Genomic DNA, 21,417 nt, shown 5'->3' with positions numbered 1-21,417 from the left:
GAGATCATGACCTGAGCTGAAGTCGGACGCTTAACTGAAAGAGCCACCCAGGCACGCCTTTTTTTTGTTTTTGTTTTTGTTTTTTTTAAGGAGTAAGAACTATAAAAATGCCATAAAATATTCAGCTATAATGAGAACTAAAAAGTATAAAAGGGTTTATAGAAAATCATGCCCATAATGAGAGCAACCTCAAAAAAGATGTAGAAACAGAAAACACAGTCCAATCATGGAAAATTCAGTGTGGAATGACAGAAGAGAGATAGGACGTCACCCACAGGGAGACAGATTCTAAGTAAGATACTTGAGTCTTAAAGAAAAACCTGTACAAATAGCAATAAGCGATGTCCAACATTAGCCAGGTAAAATATTTCTTAATTTTCTGCTTTTCAATATTCCAGATTTTAAAGTAAAAGCAAAGACAAGTAAAGAAAAAGTGTGATTGGAAATGTTCTCATAGAATGTTATTTTGGAGGTGGTACGGTAAAAGGGTTCAGTAACCTCAGTTCAAATTATGCTCTTTCCCTTGCTAGTTTCTTGATCCCAGCCAGTAAATAAATCCCCTCTGCCTCAGTTTTCTCATCTGTAATATGAGTACATGAATGGGTTTATGTCAATAATAAATTAGCATATATTTATGTGGGTATATATATGTGTGTGTGTGTGTGTGTGTGTGTATAGAGAGAGAGAGAGTCCTGGTCCTGACACAGGAGTGCTTAATAAAGGTTACCTTTATTATCCGTCTAGTAAAATATATGTCAAAATATGTATAGGCCAGTGAAGATTTTAAGTAGCTCCATAGTGATCCTGAAATTTTGTCACATGATAAGCATACCACAAATTCTGTTTTTTTTTTTCCTTTTTTAAAGTTTCCCTTTACCACAGGTGGTATTAGATGGTGGCCATGGATTGTTAGAAGATATTAAACAGTACTCTTGTATATTACCCTTAATACAGTAAAAGTATTCCATATTTTCATCAAAGTCTTATAGTTGTTATTGTACAAATCTTTCATTTCTTTTGTTAAATTTGTTCTTAAGTATTTTATTGTTTTTAATGCTATTGAAAGAAAGGTTAGACTTTCTTTCTAATTACAATTTGGTACCTGGAATTGGCTATTTAAAAAAAATTAATGTTTATTTATTTTTGACAGAGAGAGAGAGAGAGAGAGACAGAGCATGAGTGGGGGAGGGGCAGAAAAAGAGGGAGACACAGAATGTGAAATAGACTCCAGGCTCTGAGCTGTCAGCACAGAGCCCGATGTGGGGCTTGAACTCACAGACAGCAAGATGATGACCTGAACCAAAGTCGGACGCTCAACCGATTGAGCCACCCAGGTGCCCCTGGAATTGGCTATTAAGTGTGATTTCATGTAGATCTGAGATAGGTATGTCATCTGATTTTAAGGTACACAACAATATTTTTAATTGTTAAAATTCTCAATTGCCAATCGGTGAAAGAAAAAGAAACTGGAAATTGGAAAAGAAGGAAAAAGAAGTGGAGGAAAAGAAGAGCAAAGAAAGGAAGGCGAAAAAGAAAGAACAAAGGAAGGAAAAGAAGGGAAATACGTACATAGAGATCAACTATATTTTAATTTATTTTAATACATATGATAATACATAATACAGATTAGTTAGAAAAATCTACCAAATTCATAAAAGCTACTGTCTTAACAGTGATTGTGTTTGCCTGTTGGAACATATTTTTTTCTTCTTAAAATGTTTAGTTCTTTTTTGTATTTTCTATAATTAGAACTCATTTACTTTTAACTTGGAAAAACTTTAATTAGAAATATCATATGTGATATATTTTCTCTGCTTCCTATGTTGAATGCAAGTCTTAAACAGAATTAATTGTTGTGATGGTTTTGAACAAGCTAATTTAGGGCTTCTCAAAGGAGTCACCTCATCAAAGTCAATTTCACACTATCATTTGTAAGAAACATATTGGCTTTATACAGGGGGTATCATTTTCCAAAAGCCTATATCTTCCTTATATGACACAGCAGAAGTATTTCTAGTGTTTTGTCTAGTCTTACTTTAAATGATTTCATACTATTGATACTCTCAACTTCTCACTATGTAAGCTCTTACAATACTGTTGTGCTCAATTTTATCATGAATCACTTCCTATTTCACCAACTCTTCCATAAAATGCATTGATATCAATGGCTGAATGTTTAGAAAATCCAATTCCATATCTTATTTCCGAGGCCAGGATTTGAATAATTTCTTATGTAAAAAACAATAATGCAGGGGTGCCTGGGTGGCTCAGTCAGTTGAGCATCCAACTTTGGCTGAGGTCATGATCTCATGGTTTGTGAGTTCGAGCCCCATGTCGGGCTCTGTGCTGACAACTCAGAGCCTGGACGGAGCCTGCTTCGGATTCTGAGTCTCCCTGTCTCTCTGCCCCACCCCAGCTCATACTCTGTTTCTCATTCTCTCAAAAATAAATAAACATTAAAAAAATAAAAAAAAAACAATAATGCAGAATAAACATCTCTTGAAAAAGATGGCAAAAAATCAATATTTATTTAGCAATTGTCTGAGGTAATTAATATATGTTACATGCATTCCTCTCAAAAGCAGATCATGGATAAGGAGACAGAGCTTCAAGGAGGTTAAAGAACAATCGGTGATGGGGCCAGTACAACTCAGTAAGAATTAATGCCTTTTAATTTCTATCACATCTCAGTGCTTTCCACATTAGTTAAATCATACAAATGAAAAGAAATGTTATTTATAAAACCAAACAGAGAAGATTAAAAAAAACACAATTATTTTTAAGTCAAATGGGCACCAAGTGCTACCTTAAGCTGTGATATACATGTATGTATATGTGCACACACACACACACACACACACACACACACACACACACACACTTTCCCCATGGGAGTTCAACTCTAATCCATGATTCAATCCATTCAGGTACTCCCACTTCATCCAGTCTTAATTATTTTCCCTCCAAAGACTCATCAAATGGAACTGTGATAGACCCTGCTCATACTTTTTCCAGACATGCCCAATTCTGTCTGAATCACGTGTGGAACACAGTGAAAACTCTCAGGTCTGAAACCCTGATATACTTCATATGTCTTTTAAACCCTAAGCCAATTATGTTCTATGGGACTCTTCTGAAATAAGTTATAAAAGAAACGATTATTGTCATTCATTTTAGTTCATTCAGGTTAAAATAACTGCTGTCTATTCAACTGTGCTACGGCAAAGTTTCAGTGGAAAGAACCCAGATTGTTAATAAATTCAATTATTTTTGCTTTACTTTTGAGAGAATGATGGAGACAAAAATAATCTTTTTTAATAATTTATTTTAAAAGTAAGCCTTTCCAAAGATGTCCTTTTATCCATATTCCTTCAGGATAATTTTATTTATCATTTTGTTCTATTCTACAACAATAATGAATGTACAAAGGGGGACCCTACTTAATAAACCAAAGAATAACTATTTTACACTTATTGTATAGAACTCAGGAAAATACAATCTTCCAACATTTTCAACATGAATCAAACAAGTTTTCTACGAAACACAATTAATGAGAAAATAGTCTTCATAGAACACCCCATTTCCAATGCCTTTTATTGGATAACTCTGTGCTAGAATTTTCTCACCTATCCTTTTTTCTTATTTCTGTGTAGTGACAAAAATACACCCTCTAAATTTTCACTAACTGTCATAAAGACACAACTTAAGATTCTTTTTAAGGATGTTAATTATTTTTAACATATACAAACATGTTTCATTTATGGTTAAGTAAGCAACAAATTTTAAAATATGCCTCAGATTTATGCTAAAAGTTGCTTGTTGATAGATCTGTCATAAAGTTTGCCTTCACACTCAAGTAGATGTGACAAGATGTGATGGAAAATATATAAGCAAATGGTTCAGTAAGACTCCTAAGAACACTAATTAAAAGAGAAAAATATTCAAGGAAGAATTTGAGCTTGAAAATTCTAACTTGAAAGATGCATAACCCCAAGAGAAAAAGGAACAGAAAAAGATTTTAACTTTGTTATTAGGGTAAATATAGACCTGTTCATATATTTTATTATTCTAATTTAAGTTTTTAAGAGTTTAAAAAGCTTCCCAAAGAAACTGATCTCTAAATGATATGTGATATTGCTGTTTAATAATATTTTTGAGAAAGAGGAAAACATTATCACTAAGGGGATGAGATTAATTTGAGCACTCTTTACATTCAAAGAATAGGTTATTTCAAGTTCCTAAGAAATAAATTTATTTTGACTTGGAACTAGCTTTATAAAAGAGACCAATTTTTCAGGTGGCAGAATGACAAAGATGTTACTGTAGTGTGCGAGGATGGCTTAAGGAATTCTGAACTCTTCGTGTCTGTTCCATAAGCCCTTAGTATACTATAACCATGAAACAAATGAGCATCCACGATACCACTATGACTTTGGGAACACTGACTTGGTATCTTCAGGTGATGCTCTTTTCATTTTGAAGTGTTTTTATTCTGATACTGTTTTTCTGCAATGAGGAATAGGGAGTGCAAGGAATATATACACACAAACAAGTATTGTGGCAATGACATTTTCACCCCTCTTTGAATATATCCCCTTTATTCAGGACTATCGCAGTGCCTTCACACTGTGGGCAGTGTTTATTTCTCTGCCTCTGCTTCCTGATTGTGTGTTTGGGTATATGATTTCTTTTTTTTTCATTTTTTTTTAATGTTTTACTTATTTTTGGGAGAGACAGAGACAGAGAGTGAGTTGGGGAGGAGCAGAGAGAGGGAGACACAGAATCTGAAGCAGGCTCCAGGCTCTGAGCTGTCAGCACAGAGTCCGTCACCAGGCTCGAACCCATGACCCGTGAGATCATGACTCGAGCCGAAGTCGAATGCTTCACCAACTGAGCCACCCAGGTGCCCCAGTACATGATTTCTTTAGGCTAATAGAATAAGGTGGAAGTGATTGTGTGCCAGTTCTAAGCCTAGGCATCAGGGGATCTTTTGTGCTTCTACTTGCTCTATTGCACCCTTGCTATCCCCACTGGAACAACATGCTATTGCAAACTCACTGGTTCTAAAATGGAGATGAAATACAAGTGGAACGGAGCCATCACCAGCTGAGTCAAGCCAAGATCAGCATCTCCTAGCTGGCTGTAAGCCCATGAATGAGCCCATCTGAGACCAGTAAAACCACCCATCTCAATCTAGTTTAGGCCAGCCAAATCCTCAGTTGGTCTGCATACTTGTGAGCTAAAGAAATGCTTACATTTTAAATCTGCTGATATATTATTTGTTATGCAGCATTGTTGTGGGCAAAGATAGCTGTGAGAAGTATGGCTTCTTGGGGCACCTGGGTGGCTCAGTAGGTTAAACATCCAACTTCAGCTCAGGTCATGATCTCGAGGTTTGTGAGTTCCAGCCGAGCATCGGGCTCTCTGCTGACAGCTCAGGGCCTGGAGCCTGTCTCAGATTCTGTGTCTCCCTTGCTCTCTGCCCCTCCCCCACTCACACTGTGTCTCTTTCTGTTTCTCAACAATAAATAAACGTTTAAAAAATTAAAAAAAAAAGAGGTATGGCTTCTTTTTTTTTTAATGTTTAATTCCATTATAAGTAACATACAGTGTTGTATTAGTTTCATATAATATAGTGACCCAATAATTCTATACATTGCTCAGTGCTCATCATGGTAAGTGTACTCTTAATTCCATTTACCTACTTCATCCTTTCCTTCACCCATCATCCCTCTGGTAACCAGTTTTTCCCCTATATTTGAGTCTGGGTTTTTTTTTTTTTTTGTATCTTTTTTTCTTTGTTCATTTGTTTTGTTTCTTATATTCCACATATGAGTGAAATAATATGGTATTTGTCTTTTTCTGATTAACTTGTTTCACTTAGCATAATACCCTCTAGATTGCAAATGGAAAGATTTCATTCTTTTTTGTAGCTGAATAATATTCCATTGTATGTATATACACATATATATTAATTTTTATAGAAATTTATGATTATAAAATATATATTTAATATATAATATATAATTTTATATATAATTATAATTATAAATAATACATAATTATTTATAGATTAATTAGTGTTTTTGTATTGTTTGAGTAAATACTTAGTAGCTGAATTACTTGATCATATGGTAATTCTATCTTTAATTTTTTCAGGAATCGCCATACTATTTTCCACCATGGCTGCACCAGTTTGCATTCCCACCAACAGTGCATGAGAGTCCCTTTTTCTCCACATCCTTGCCAACACTTGTTGTTTCTTGCCTTTTTGATTCTAGCTATTCTGACAGGTGTGAGTTGATATCTCATTGTGGTTTTAATTTGCATTTCCCTGATGATTTGAGATATTGAGCATCTTTTTCACGTGTCTGTTGGCCATCTCTATGTCTTCATTTGGAGAAATATCTCTTCATGTCTTCTGAGTATGGTTTCTTTCTTGAAGATGTTTACAGTGAGTTGGGAACAGACATGAGTAATGGAGATCACCTTGCAGGCTGTTGCAGTGTTCATGTGTTCAGTGATCTGAATTGCTTATTAGAAATTAGAATGGTAAGTAAAAGACCTATATGAAAGGTATTTCAAGACGAGTATGGATCAAATTACAAGACTTACTGCAAAGTGAAAAGAAAAAAGATAGATTAATTAAAAATGAATATGTAATATATAGATCTTCACTGTCAATAGAGCGGCCATTAGCTACATATGACAACTTAAATATAAATTAATTAAAATCAAATCAAATTAAAAATTAGTCCTTCATTCTCACTAGCCAGATTTCAAGTGCCCAACACCCACATATTCTTAGTGGCTACCATACTGGAGAGTTCAGATCATAAAACATTTCCATTATTGCACAAAGTTTCTTTAGATAGTGTTAGCAAGCACTATCTAGATGACCAAGGGCTCTCTGAACCTAAATTTCTTTATCTGCCTTATGAACATAATAATTATTGCCATAAATATCCCCAGACACAGTAGTGGGGGTTCAGCTTAATGCATGAAAGCACTTTGCAAACCAAAAAAATGCTTTGTAAGTATAAAGCATTGTTGTTGTTTAGTGGAAAGATCATTATGCCTTTGACTATAAAAAGAAATCCTTGTATCACAACGTCTGTAGGAGTTGGCTTCACTGAGATATCCAATGACCTTGGTAATTGCTCTAACTCATAGGAAGCAAGCTATCATCACAAAAATATTAAAAAGGGAATTTCCTATAAATGAGAATTCAGATTATTGCTATTTTAGTGCATTCTAGTGAGTCTGAGAGACGAGAAACTTTACATATTAATGCTTGGAACTCAGCAGTATTTATTGAAGTAATACATGATTTTTAAATAATTACCCAGGACAAAAACTAATTCTAAGAAAGTGACAAATTGTGGTTCCAACAGTCTGCATATTTTATGACATTAACTCTTTATTGTATTTAGTTTAAGTAGATATAGGCAAGTAAACTCCTTAGCTCAAATTATTAGATATCTTATTCCTTGATATTATCATAAATTCAGATATATTACACCATGTTGACAAATGTAGCAACTAGGATTAACATTCCTTCAAATTTCAAATATGTGACCATAAAGCCTGCCCTGTAAACATACTTCAATCATTGGATGCAGAGCTAGATGATGTGACCTTTAACTTCTCTTCCTCATCTTGCTGACATGCTATAAATGTTGAACTTGAAAGGAACCTTAGACACAAGTTGTTCAGTCTACCAAGTGTATAAATGGAGGCCCTAAAGTTCACGATCATACATCTAGGACCTAGCAGGTAACCAGGGGCAATGCCACTATCTCAGTTGAGTATTCTTTCTACTATATCAGGCAGCTTTTGCAAAGGAAGATTTTAAAAAATTGTTGAATTTTAGTCTTTTGAGCAGAGATCATAAATTAGGGGTTCCCTCACCTCCTAATTTTTTTAAATCTTCCTTTGCAAAAGCTGCCTGATCTAGCCATAGGAGAGGTGGCACACTGGCTGAATAATGTTGGTAGAAGTGCTTTTTTAAACCTAAACATCGTTTTACAGTCATTACTGTAAACATGTAAAAGTCAGAATATTTTCTGTTAAAAATATAGATTTCCATTTTCTTTTAAAAAAATCGGGATACATTGGGCATATGTTCATTCTCACCTGCATGGTGACTATAGCTTGACACTGGAGAGTTTTCAACACCCCAACCCATTACCAACCAGAGGATCGATGCTCTCCAGTGTATCACAGTCTCCATTTTTCCCAATTTTTTTGCATCAAGCTTGTTTTCCCCTTTATGTTACCTGCCTGGTTCCTGTATCAGTTAGAGCTTTTGATCTCTGCCTTAGAGATTAAATCTTCAGTGGTCCCTTACCTGAGATTATCCTTCCTCTTCAGAAATGGAAAGCAAAAGGCTCATACATGCACCAAGGACTAGAGAATGAAGTGCTGCTCCTGATGGAATAGCTCAATTCAGTTAGACGAAGACATGTCAAGGTAATTTTGCGGTGTTTTGCCTCTTCTACTTTTATTAAATCAGGATGCTACCTGTCCCTACCATTTACATTGGACTTTGCGTGATGGTCATGTTATCTTTATGTATACATTAACTCACCTGGTTTTTCTTTTACTGGGGATTACCTGAATAACTATTCTCTGGATAATGACTATGATTGGAACCTTAGGATGCAATAATTTAAAAATTCTTGGCCTCTCTCTCTATACCCATTCCCTGCTGAGAATAAAAATGTGGAGGCACCTAATTGAATGTTTGAGCATATTCTTGTTTATACGGATGCACAAGTCCCCAAGGTCTGTCTCTAACATTGTCCTGCAAGCAACACGTATTTAGCAGTGGCATATGCCAACTCCCCACTGTCATCAACCCTCCAGAGAAATTTGAATTTTAATTAAGTGTAGAAGAGGGTTTGCTTTTGTTCGAGAGCTGATTAATCAGAACTTTGTCATTTGTGTTGCAAAAGGGGAATAAATTAACTGTACCTTTAATTAGACAAGGAGGAATTTACTTTTGCCATCTTACATCTAGCCAAAACAAGAGCACATGTCCCCAAACCAAGATATAGAGTGGTTGAAATATTCCATAGCAACTAGTGCAGTGGTTAGGCCTTTGGTGAGTTCTGCGCTGTGCGTTCATTGAATTCTTTTTTTTTTTTTAAGTTTTATTTTTATTTATTTGAGAGAGAGAAACAGAAAGTGTAGGTGGGGGAGGGGCAGAGAGGCATGAGGGGAAGGAGAGAATTCCAATGTAGGCTGCACTGTCAGAATGGAGCCAGACACGGGGCTTGAACTCACCTACCATGAGATCATGACCTGAGCTGAAATCGAGAGTCTGACACTTAACCTACTGGGCCACCCAGGAGCCTCCATTGAATTCCTTATTTTATTAGGATAAATTATTTTATTATTTATTTTAACTCTCATATATATATATTTTTTTCTCAAATTGCTCTCAGTGAACTTTTGCTTTCCTCACTGCATTAGTCAGAGAGGGCAGGCATAAGAAAATATTCCAGACTGGTGGCTCGTGGTTCTGGAGGCCAGAACCCAAGACGAAAGTCTGGCAGCATTGGTTTCTTGTGAGAGCTCTTCCCGGCTTGCAGATGGCCACTTTCTGGCTGTGTCTTCACATGACAGTGAGGGAGCAAGAGTGAGCTCCTTGGTGTATCTTTTTCCTCTTTTAAAATATATTTACCCATTCTTCTACCCACCTTTCCGCTGGTAAACAGTTTGTTCTCTCTATTTGAGTCTGTTTATTTATTCCTTTGTTGATGTCTCTTCTTATAAGGACGCTAATACCATTGGATCAGGGGCCATCTTTATTGACCTCATTTAAACTTAATTACCTTCCAAAGGCCCTATTTCTAAATATAGTTACATTGAGGGTTAGGACTTCAACATATGAATTTTGGGGGGACACAATTCAGTCTTAGCACTCACATAAGGCCTCCTATTCACTCTTGTCCATTATCTTTATCTTCTTTTGAGTAGAAACTTTGAGGCTGATGTGGTCTACTTAGGTTGAATATCTTTTGCACTTGTCAGCAGAAAAGGTTAAATTATGAGTGGAGACCCAGGGCTTCTTCTCTCCTGGCCCAGATATCACAACTTTCTATTATCTACTCCTCCTTACCTATGTCTTCCTTCAGCATTTCCTATTCAGCAAGCAGAACTGTCAGAATCCCAATAAATGTCTTATCTGATAATAGAAGGGAGCCATGAGTACTGAGTAAACTAAACATGTGTCCCCTTGCCCATTCTGAATTTAAATCCTGAATGTGAAGCGTGAAACAAAAAATAATCTTAACTATAAATGCCATTTTTTTTTCATAATAGCTTTCAAAAACCCCTTTTCTCTGCCATGATGTGTATTTCTTTGGCAGATTTTTTTTTGAAATGAAAGTTTGCATAGACAGGAGTTTGCATAGACACGCATGGACTACATGTCCTGAGTGTGCACACATAATGTCTTTTAATCCTTATAGAACCCTCTATAGACGTTCTTTCCACTCATTCTATTTTAACTGAGAAAACTAAGGTTCACACAGAAGTGATTTTCACAACTGTACAAACTTTAAAAGTTAACAAAAAGTAGGATTCAAATACAGCTTTGCTGGACACCAGACTGAAGGAAGACTCCCAAGTGGACCCAGAGTCATTACTTTACCATTTTTTTCATATAAAAGAGAACTCCATAGTTCCAAGAATAAGTAAATATAGCTCTGTCTAAATAAATGATATGATTCCTTCTTTGTGTGACTAGATTTCCCCCTTTGCCTCTGTTGCCTGGAAGCTCTAAGCCAAATGGGAATTCTAGTACATCAAGTTGATAATTCTATTGATACACTTATATTTTCATTTCTGACATTCTATTTCTACTTATATTTTTCTATTTAAGACTATCTATTTTGACATAATTCACTGACATTTTCTTGGAAGGGAGTGAAGATGTTAAGGACAAGCTTCCCATATTCTGCTTTACTTATTTCAGGAAAAATCTTATGTCATGCAACCCTATAAGTTTATGTTAAACACAGAAAATGAATTTATAGCAAGAAAAGCCAAATAAGGTAATATCTTTAAATTATACTTTTGTGAAGTTAAAAGTAAAAAAAAAAGTTATACTTTTTTACTTTTAACTATCCATTGAGAAAAAACATATTTCAAATTTTTGGAAGAGTCATGTAGAGATACTTTCATATATGGCTTATTTATTTCTTTCATTCAACAAATATTTATTGAGTGCTATACTTTGGGCTAAATGCTGGAGATAAATATTGATTAAGCTCTCATAAAGTTTACAGTGCAGTGAGAATGGCAAACATTAATCAAATAACCACACAAACATGTAAAATTAATCCTGATAGATGCTAAAAAGGGCAGACTGTATGTTATGGTGTCTATGATAGAGGTAGTTAACCAAGTCAGGGAAGGCTTTGACTGGTGTCTAAAAAATTAATAGAATTAATAAGGTAAAGAAGAGAAGGAGGCAAACCATGGGAAGAGGAAATATTACAAAGACTCTTAGTGGAGGGCAGATGGCATTTGGACCCTTAGGGAAACTTGAGATCATGGGAAGCAGGTGACATAATCATATTTAGGTTTTGAATAGCTCATTCTTACTATCATATAGATAATGGACTGGCCATTGTTAGGGGTCCATTATAATAGTCTAGGTGAGAGTTAAAGGTAGTTAATGGTAGCTAGAGATTCTTGCATGTGCCACAGTTACCTATGATATAGTTTTCATGAATTGGCTCCTGAAAAAAAGTCAGAAAGGTGAAAACATTTTGGGGGTCGGAAATTTGTTTTATCTTTTTTACCATTTTTCCAATTTTTTATTTTTGAGTAGTTTTAGATTTGCAAACACCAGAGAATTCCCATATACTCTTCACATTGATTTTCCACATGTTCTCATTTTATATAACCACAATATAATTCTCAAACCCAGGAAATTAATATTGATGCAATGCTATTAACTAATTTGCATATCATATTCAAATCTGGCCAATTGTCTTACTAATGTCCTATATCTGATCCAGACATTGATCTAGAGTCACACATTGCATTTAGTTGCCATGTCACATTAGTCTCCTTTAATCTGGAACAGTTTCTCAGCTTTGTCTTTCACAATCTTGACACAATCTTGAATTGAATGATCTTCAATGTGAGATTGTCTGATGCTTCCTCCTGATTAAGTTTAGGTTTGGCAAAAATGCACAGAAGTGCCTTGGTGCCCTCTGTACAGCATCATTTTGGGGACACATAGTGTGAATTTTCTCATTGGTGGTAATGTGAGTTTTGATCACTTGGGTAAGGTGGTGGCTGCCATTGGAGAGTTCCTGTCACTCTTTTTCTCTTTGTAATGAATACTTATCCTGAGGGAATATACTTGGAGGCTGTATAAATACTGTGCCTCATCATACTTTTGCTCATTACTTTTAGCATCTATTGATGAGTCTTGCCTAAAACAATTATTAGTAAGGTGTTTGCTAAATAGTGGATTTTCTGTTTTCATCATTTCTTCTAAAATATGTTGATTGGAATTTTATGGTAAGAAAGAGTTTTCCCTTTCCCTCACTTATTTTTATTCAATTATTTATTTAGGCCAATTATTTATTTATTTATATTTATATTTATAGTATTTATATTTATATATTTTTACCATTTATATTTAAACATATACCAAATGTATTTATTTATTATTTATACATTCAATTATTTATTTATATCAATTATTTTTATTTATTTTTTAAATGATTTATTATATAAATATATTCATTGTTTATTAAATATTTTTATATTTTAAATTTTTTATAGCACTTTTATTTATTTATATCTATATATTACATTTTCTACTTATTTATTCATATTGATTATTTAATTATAAATTCATGGATACTTGGTTTATTCTATAGGTTATAATCTATTGCTATCGTTATTTTATTTTGTTCCTCAGATTGTCCTAGGTTTGGTATTTGGAAGTCTGTTTGAGTTAACGCCTGTGTCCTACGGACATGTCTCTGTCATTAAATTTTTTTTTGTTGTTACTTCTTGGCACCACAAGTTTGTCCAGGATTATCTTGTACTTTCCCTGTCCTAGTCCTATAATGCCATTTATTAAAGTAATAGAGGCAAAGAATCTGTAATATGTTGGTCATCAAGAAGTTCTCTCAATATGAGATAAAATTGAACTCCCATACTAGTCTTATGCTGACCTAAATGTAGAAGTCATTCTTTTTTTTTTTTTTTTTTTTTTAGAGAGTGCAAGTGGGAGAGAGGGGCAGAGGGGGACAGGGGGAGGGAGAGAGAGAGAGAGAGAGAGAGAGAGAGAGAGAGGCTTAAGCAAGCTCCATGCTCAGTTCAGAGCCCGACATGGGGCTTGAACTCATGACCCATGAAATCGTGACCTGAGCCAAAACCAAGTTAGGTGCCACCCAAGTGCCCCATGGAAGAGTCATTCTTAATGAGCAGACCATCCCAAATTAGTTACAGAAAAGGTAAACTCTTAAGAGTGTTAAACAAATTTTATAACCTATATAGAAAATAAGTATCTATGACAGGAACTAGTTAAAATTTAATTCATTTTAACTCAGGTGGTAGAAATGAGATGTGGAGCTAGACAGAAAAATTGTTGAGGGTAGCTTATTCCTAAAGCCCGATGCCCCAAACTCAAATATTTATGTGTGTAGAGAGATTCCTTAACACTATTTCCCTAGAGATAAACCCCACCCAGGAACACTGCCCAGACTGTGGGGTCTGTCTTCTTCAGGGAATGTCGGGTCTGAGAATTAGTTACAAAGCCTTACATAGCAGGAGAACCAAAGGAGTCAGTCCATAAAAATGCAACTCTTTGAGCCTAAGGTTGAGGGTTGTGAGGTTCAGGAAATGATTATTGGCCATACCATTGCACTGGCCTTTGTAGCATTTGGACAAATTAAATATTTGATTTAGCACACATTAGAAGACCCCTGTGATGATGCAACTCCTCCCTGGGGCTAGGCAGCGTTTAAACTCTTGGGCCAGCGTGTTCTTGGAGAGAGTCACTGAAATGTGTAGCAGCAAGAACAAGAAAAACAGGGCCACAGAGTTTCAGAATATAACACATATAAATGGATACAGACACATGCTTGCATACACATTGATATCAATGATTTTTCAACAACCACGACTTGGGAGAAAGTTAAAAAGGAAAGCAATGGTCAAACTGAACTAGCGATCTTCTTTAAAAAAAAAAAAAAAAGAGCATTCATGATTGTTTTGGTGGTCATTTTTTTTCTATAGACAGTGGTTTTCTTAATCTCTTTTGAGATATAATTCATTTGTAGAGAATATACTAAAAGAATCAGGAAGAGCTGTGAGAGAGCAGATAGCTAGTTCCAGCTTTCTTTAGATGCCTTAAGCTCACTGTCCATTCTCGAACACTAGAATGTAGACTTAAGAAGACCAAACAAAATTACTAGTGTGAAGTCTCCAGTCTCCTACATAAAAGAGCTGATCCTTTCATTTTCAGGGGCAATTTATGAAAGAATTTGTTCACTTAATGACATATCAATCTTACTTTAAGACATAATATAATTCTCTGCGTACTCAGCATGCTGCTTCAGATCTTAGAGATATTCAGCTAAATCAAAAATAGCAGGTGTATTTCTTAAACTAGAAAGAGAAATAATTACAACTATGCTGGAAACCATTTTCAGAAGAGTACTGGTGGGGGAAAGAGGACAAGATTTGCCATTAAAAGCAATATTAAATGGTGAAAAGAACTATGTATATAAATATTATGGGATAATGGTATAAGTCATTTGATTTTGTCATAGAAACTATTTATTTGAATATTGAGTTTATTTTTTCATGAGTTATATCAAAGTATCTGTTACATTCAGGTCTCTGATATCCATGTGCAGGTGAGAAAGCCTGGTCTAACTATTCTGTCTTACATCTGTCATTTTCTTTTAAGGTCTACCTTAGTATTCAGCCAACAAATGACTGCAGAATAAAAAGTACCATAAAAATAATCCCAAGTAAAAGGTAATGAGGAACTAAACTGTAGAAATTATATATAAAACTGATTTAAAACGATTATAGTAGAGCTTTCTGTTTTGAATGCTTCCCATCTTTGCTTTTGATTATTAATGCTTTGGTGGAGACCGTAAGCCATAATATTGTGAGGTGAGTGTGAGACATGATATGCTATACTTTCATAATATTTCCCCCTCAAAGACGTTAATAGGGGCATCAAATCTTTGAGGTGACAACAGTGATAATTGCATGATAGAATAAATGATGAAATATTTTATTGGAAGTAGAGAAGGCTTAGGGATACAAAGGTAGGTTGAGACCTAAAACTCACAAAAAAACCCCACCCTGTCTCTTCCTTTCTTATTTTTCTTTCACCTTTCCCCCCTTAATTCAAAGTGTGACCTGAGTTTAGTAAAAATAATATTAATAATCCATTTTGAATGCTAGTCAGGAAGAAGTTACATCACCTTCTCATTTGAGGACTTTTGAATGACAGATGTAGTTCAATTGCCTGAGCAGCTAAATTGATTCTGTAATATAATTGCTCGAAGACCACAGATGAGGAAAATGATTTATGTCTCTCTATGCAATTTTTTCTAGTCCGTGTCCATCATCTTGCTCAGATGGAAACATCTAAAAAGTTGTTATCTGTAGACGAAGCATCAAATAGAGTTTGGCACTTTTCTATCGCATATGACTTAAATGCCTTTGGTCTGCATATTTTGTATCATACCTCTTCTTCCTAATAAAGTAGGGACAGCCAACTTTCCTGAACACTTATATTATGGAGAAAATAGAGATATTGATAAATGCATAATCATAAATCAAAATGACTGAAAATTTCCAGTCATGGTACAGTACCAATATGAATATTTATGTCCCTAGGCAATAAATATTCTTCCTATAAATTAATAAGTTGGCATCTGATTTAGAAATCAGTATTTGTTAATTTTGTTGACCTGAGTCTGTCCACTGGGCAAACTAACTAAATAAGATTTGCAGATCTGCAAAATTAAGAATCATCTTAGAATAGCTTCTCCTGGTGACATCCGAAAGTAATGTGTGGATAATAGCTTTATACATCAATCAAGAAAAGCTAATACAAATATAAGTATAAGGAATCCAGAAGTACAAGATAAGAAAATGCAGAACCTCCTAATTCAGAAATGAATCCGCCTATTCACTTCTCAATTATTATACTGTGTTCTCAAAATTTCTTAAGCCTCATATCACTACCTGATGAAACCAGATTGGATTCAGTGTTGTTTTTTGCCACAGCATACCTTTGTGGTTTCAGCACGGTAAAAGCAACGACAACAACAATAAAATCCTCACTGCCATTTTAGAGCTGCAGAAAAATTTGTTTGTGAATGCACATGGCATACCTTCTGGGGCTTCCAGAACGAAATCATGACATAGATAGTTGAGGATTAGTTTCCAGAGAAATGCAGAGACCTATGGAAACAAGTCCATTGTTAACCAACAAGTTTTTAGCTGGACTTACTACATCCATTCAACAAATAGCACTATTCTGTCTAGATATAGTCTCTGTGGATTTTTCTCCCCCGTACCTTCCCGTGGAAGAAGGACCTTTGGCACATAATCCAGTGTGAGGAATAAAGGTGATGCCTTAGGTGAACCTGCTTGCAAAGCTATTGCTCAGTAAATACTAGGCTTTTGTCTTAATATTGTCCTTGCCTCTATGGGAAGAATCTGTACATTGTGAGGACTATGCTCTTGGGGTTGTGCCTTTCTCATCGCTTTGAAAAGGAAACACCGTAAAATATATTAGAATCAATGAAGCAATAAAACATATCAAGTGACAGCATGTGATGTCTGACAATGTGTGACAATGTGTGCTATCTCTGTATCTGGGATGCCTTTTTGGACATGTGCTCTGTCTTCTGGAAGTCTCCCAACGAGAGTTATGAAGTAACTCTGCCTTAGAGATGTCTTGACTGCTTTTTCCATCTAAGAGAGTACACGAGGGAGAATCTTTTCCCTCTGTGTAGCTATTTTCTCAACAGATGTGAAGAAAAATGGAGAAAAGGTGCCTCTACATAGATTGGATGAAAATATGAATCTGAGTTGCCTTGCTGCCATGACTAGTTATAATATAAAGTGGTCACTGGTAGAGTTATTTATATATACATTTTCAAATTAGTAGAGATGTTTATTGAAGAATGTTCATAGACTGGTGATAGTGTGGAAAAGTAAAAGGAGCCCCAGACTCATTGCTCAAGGACCTGGGTACAATCCCCGACCTCACGTACTTCATACAGCTGTGTGACACTGCTTTGTGCTTTTAGCTTGGCAATATTTGGAAAGTCCATAAATCTCAGTGAACCATCATTCTTTTATGTGTCAAATGGGAATAAGAACCATTTTACTGATGTGAGAGGTAAATGTGATATCTCATGTGACCACGATGGTGTATGATACTGCTCACTTAATAGTTGCCATTAGTTATTATAATAAGTAATCTCTGGCGACAAACTCAGAAAATGCATAGCAGGTAGATAGCTCAAACTGAGTTTACTCTTTGTTGTGACGAAAGAACCCACGGATTTCTCCTCAATGTAAAAGATTTACATGCTTCTATACCATGTGTCATTTCAGAAAGAATAGAAAATGGAGGTGTTAATACTTACTGTGTGACATAGCTTAATGATATTATACTTTTACAAAGTATGTATTAATACCTTCAAAGCTTTCAGATGACATACTATTTGTCCTTCAATATTGCCCAAGTTTGGGTTTCTGATAGGATTGTTTAAAATCTAATTCTTAGTGATAGAAAAATGAATGTATGCAGAAATTCTGGTAACAAATTTATCAGCTCCGTAAATAATTATTTGTGAATTTATATTGTGATTTAGGAAAATATGTATATGGTTACAATTTACCTAGAAAGTGAATGCAGCAAAATATTTTGTAGTTCTGTCTTTCAAAATATCATAAATAGTTGGAGAACATGGTTATTAGTCATATACTAACAATTTTCAGAATATTAGCATCCAAATGAAAATGTTCAGGTCTTATTAAAATGTTCCAATTTTAAGACCAAAACCTTTATGTGAAAATTCATCTTTTGTGCCATCCATTCATTCCACATGAATATTTATTGGGTCCCTGATTTTACAATGCAGAGAAAATGAGTTTCCAAGTTCATAGTTGTGGTTTATGTGGACTCCAAATTATTTCACCGCTGAAAACAGTAAAAATAGACGGTAGCTAGACAGAGATGGTAGTTAAAGGACAACATGTGCTGATGTCAGTGATGTGGCCCTGTCCATCTTTCACATCATATCACATCACCAACTCCATCTTGTGCTACTTTTGTCCTCTGTGATCCAGATATGGCTCTCTTCAACATAGTCCTGTTATATCTTGGTCTAGTTCTGCATATAAACCTTCTTTTAGTTCTTTATATAGCAACTTGGGGCCATAACTTCCCCCAAGGCCTTTGTATAGTCCACGAATGTGTCTTTCCTATTATGTCTGTCTTTCTGCATTTGTGGGAATCCCCACACCATGAATTCACCTCCCCAATGCAAACATCGTAACTCAAAATCCCTGGCTTCCTTGCATTAGGAAGCAAATACATGATGAGGACTCAACAACCAGACATACTCTCAATAACCCCTCAAAAGTTCTGAAAGGTGCTTTACTTTTTGCTGTCACTGAAGACAATGGAGACGTCTGGATTTTGGTGACAATAGTGGAAGTGGTGGCAGAATTCCAGTGGTTAGGAAGTCAAGTTCTTCACACCAAAGTGACATTGGTGGGCAGGAGATATGGGTTACCCTGGTCATGGTGGATCAGCAGAAACATCACCAGCTGTTACTTCATCAGCCCAGTTTTGCTGTGGGGCTTGGGTTTTGTCCTGGCTTTGTCCCAGGCTCTGGGATGTTTTATTGTGGGGGCTTGGGATGTTTGTCCTGGCTTTGTCCCAGGCTCTGCTCAATGTTGTAAGCTACCTCATATACTTTCAATAATTTCTGATGACCAGCTAGAGGTAGCTTCTGTTGCCTGCAACAATGAATTCTATCTGTTAAACATTCCCAATGCAGCCCTAAGAGAGCCTCCCTTAGCTATTTCCTTTCTCAGAGTGCTGTCTGGTTTCCTTCTTAGCAGTGAACACAACTTCTAATTATTTATTTATTGACTTGATTTTTACATCTCCAAAGGGACTGTGAGCTTCTTCAGGGCTGAGGTAGTCTTCTTATGCACCACTGTATGAACTGCCCCAAGTACAGTACTTGACATGTAATAGTCACGCAGTAAATGTTTTTGAAGCAATATATGAAGGATATGAGAGCTTTCATTTTTCTCAGCTTGTATTGTTTGCTTGGTGAATGAATTGATGAATCAAGAACCTTATTCCTTTCCGACTTAGTCTGATTTCCCCAGATTAAATGGAGCCCGAGGCAAAGGTGTATGGTTTGTACGTGATCAGGGAGTGTAATCCCAGGGAGCAGAAGTGAACTACAAAAGAGAGCTAAGTAGGTCTAGAGAGAGTCAATGTGAGAATGTGCTGTGGAGCTGACTGCCAGTAGTGACAGCTCAAATGAAAGAAAGGTAAAATCTGAGTTCTCCTTAAGTGACACTTTTTGCTTCTCAAACTGTACTTTTGGGAAATAGTTGGATTGAAACCTTGTTCTGAGCATGAGTGAAGGACATTCATTATATTTTTTCTTAGATGTGTGTGTGTGTGTGTGTGTGTGTGTGTGTGCGTGTGTGTGTGTGTGTGTGTGTGAGAGAGAGAGAGAGAGAGAGAGAGACAGAGAGAGACAGAGACAGAGACAGAGAGACAGGGAGAACTGAGTCTTCATTCAAATGGCCATGGAAATGGCTTCTGATAATTTGTACAATGGATCTAGACCCCTGGCCCCTTTTGATTAGTTCAGAGGTGAGCTCCTTGAACTTGTAATCTGTGGCAGCTAGAGTCCCACTTTGGTGATTTGAAACTGGGAGTGGAGGAGAGAGGATTCGGTCTATTCCTAGGTGTGACATCTGTGATGTTTAAAGACAAAAGCTCACAAATGAAGTATGCTTATTAAATAAAATTTTAGGCAAAGGCATTTTGTTTCACGAAGTTAAAATAACAGCTTGGTGGGAGCACCTGTAACTACCTAAGTGGAGAGCAAAGACAGTGAGAGCAATGCTAAACATATTAGCATTCCATTAGGTTTTTTCTTCACTGGAGACTTAAGGCTTCAGTTCAGAACTTAAACGGTTTTCATATATTCTTCTGATGTCCTCCTAGTAATTAGATCTTAAGAGTTGCTCTCCTTCTGAATGCTCCTACTTGTCCGCGTCACTCATATGCTCTGTGGTACATTTTTGTTGATCCAGGATCAGGCTGCCCCGATACTTTGCCTTCCCTTGCTGGTACACACTGTTGTTGGTATTTGCCTTCATAACTCTTTTGGGAACGAGCAAGCCATATCCCTGAAAAAGGTATGCAGGGGTGACATTTCCCCTAATTCAGGGGTTTTCCTATTGTTACAAAATTTATCTTTAACTGTGCTTGTGAGATACAATTTGTGGCTAGAGGTATTTTTGTCTTGCGAGTTTAAACTAATTGGTAGGTTGATGGCAGTGCCTGTGATTATATAAGTTGAGAAACAAAGGGTAGGCAGCAATCAACATGCAAGGATTCCATCAAGTTAATATGTTTCCAGTTTCTCTTTTAAAGAATTTTGATTACATTCCCACTCTTAACAGTTAAGTCCATTAAAAATGCAGGCTGTTCAAGATGATGGTATTTTCCTGTGTCACTTTCTCACTTGGATCTAGCAATGTGATAAAGCATCTGCACTGGGGTCAGAAATACATAATCTTATTTCCTCCACTTTGAATTTTTCCATTACATTTTCTAACTGCATTTATTAAGCCGAAGTTCAAATATTCAAGTCTGTTTCAGAAAATATAGTTCAACACCCTTGACATTTTTTCAAAAACTCTCTAAGTGCTTGCAAAATTCCTTCTCAGGTGAAATGGAAAAATATGTAATAATGATAGTAATAATTACCTACCGCTTCCAAAATATATTACCAGTTATTAGGGCAATGCTGGTCTAAATGAGAATTACATAGAATAAAACAATATTTTCTTTTCCAGTCAGTTATGACAATTGGACAGTAGGACTTGCAGATTAAAAGGATGGCTTTGGATTTAGACAAGCCTAAATCTGGATTCTGGTGTTGCAATTGACATGCTTAACTTACTAACATGTGACCTTGAGCTCTGTTTTTGCATCTTGAGTAGATATGTACTCCTGAGAGTAGTTGTACAGAGTAAATGAGATAATGGAGGGCTTAGCATATACTGAATACTCAACATAAGGCTGCCTACAAGAGTTATTATAGCTTAGTGATTAAGAGAAGAGGTTTTGGA

Source organism: Herpailurus yagouaroundi, unplaced genomic scaffold (genome assembly GCF_014898765.1).
Source record: "Herpailurus yagouaroundi ecotype Mexico unplaced genomic scaffold, PumYag 28, whole genome shotgun sequence".
Classification (NCBI taxonomy): domain Eukaryota; kingdom Metazoa; phylum Chordata; class Mammalia; order Carnivora; family Felidae; genus Herpailurus; species Herpailurus yagouaroundi.
The sequence above is the reverse complement of the archived record's forward strand: the minus strand, read 5'-3'. Positions refer to the sequence as shown.